Source organism: Bison bison, unplaced genomic scaffold (genome assembly GCF_000754665.1).
Source record: "Bison bison bison isolate TAMUID 2011002044 unplaced genomic scaffold, Bison_UMD1.0 scf7180017864181, whole genome shotgun sequence".
Classification (NCBI taxonomy): domain Eukaryota; kingdom Metazoa; phylum Chordata; class Mammalia; order Artiodactyla; family Bovidae; genus Bison; species Bison bison.
Genome location: NW_011494753.1, coordinates 721,439 through 723,011, shown reverse-complemented (window position 1 = coordinate 723,011; position 1,573 = coordinate 721,439).

Sequence of the window (1,573 nt, the reverse complement as noted above, 5' to 3'; positions counted from 1 at the left end):
AGGAGGAGAAGGGGACGACAGAGGATGAGATGGCTGGATGGCATCACTGACTCTATGGACGTGAGTCTGAGTGAACTCCGGGAGTTGGTGATGGACAGGGAGGCCTGGCGTGCTGTGATTCATGGGGTTGCAAAGAGTCGGACACGACTGAGCGACTGAACTGAACTGAATCGAACCGAGACTCATACAAGATGAAGTGCTGCCCCCTAGAGATCATTTCCTGTCACAGCAGACTTCAGGAAAGGTCCTGCCACAGGTATTGCAGAAATGAATTCCAAACACAACGGACTTTTAAGAAGCTAGTTTCAAAGGTCAATTTTCCTCATACCCTTTAAGGAAAAAAAAATAGAAAAAGAGAACCCAAATGGCCAATGACCAGATGCTCAGTGTCCCAAATTATTATAGCACTGATTCCGATCAAAAAGAAATCAAATCCCATCTAACAGAATGGCTATCCTAACTGTCTGCAAAGAGTACATGGAGGAGAGAGCCAGGAGATGATGGGACACCCCCTTCACATTCCCTGCAAACAGACATTGGCAACAGTCACTTGAAGGGACAGCCAAAAAAAAGTCAAGAGAGCTAAATCTAGGATTCTAAAACCCACACCTGGGCCTACACTACAAAAAACCGTTATTCAAAATGACACATGAACCCGAACCTTCACTGCAGTGGTACTGCCAAGACACCCAAGAAAAGGTCCACTGACAGATTAAACTTAAGCAAATGTGGTCATATATAGAAGGGGCTTTACTCAGACCTGAAATATCGCCACTGAAATAATGAAATTATGCCAGTGGTCCCCACAAGGATGGCTCTTGGAGGAAAGTACAGTAAGTGAAGTCAGCAACAGAGGAAGAAAATAGCCGATGATGTCTCTTGGGGACAAAATTGAAAGAAAAAAATTAAAGACACAGAGGAAGTAATTTACAACATAAAAAGAAACTCTGAGATTCAAACACAAAGAATTCAAAAAAGAAAGCAAAGTGCCAGGGATGAATTAGGAGGTTGTTACTACCCTATGCAGAGAAATTCTATATCTATAATAGTAATCCACAAGGATTATCTCCTTCCTTCTATATATGTACTGAAATGTGTATCTCTGTCGTTGTTTGGCCTCTAAGTCATGTCCAACACTTTGCAAACCCCATGGACTGTAGCCCACCAGGCTCCTCTGCCCATGGCATTTCCCAGGCAAGAATACTGGGCTGGGTTGCCTTTTCCTTCTCTGATATCTCTAACATACCCACAGAAATGTGTGTCTCTATTAACTAATACATAAGGATTATCTTACGCCTTCCATACTTCCTTCCTTCCATTCGTTCTTCTTTCCTTTGTTCTGAACACATATACAGAGAAATATTTATCTCTAACATACACAATGAAATCTGTAGCTGTAACAGATAATCCATAAGGATTATTACCTTTCTTTGCTCCTTGCCCATGTACAAGGAAACTGTACCTCTAATAAATGTCCCATAGGGATCTGGAGAAGGCAATGGCACCCCACTCCAATACTCTTGCCTGGAAAATCCCATGGACAGAGGAGCCTGGTAGGCTGCAGTCCATGGGG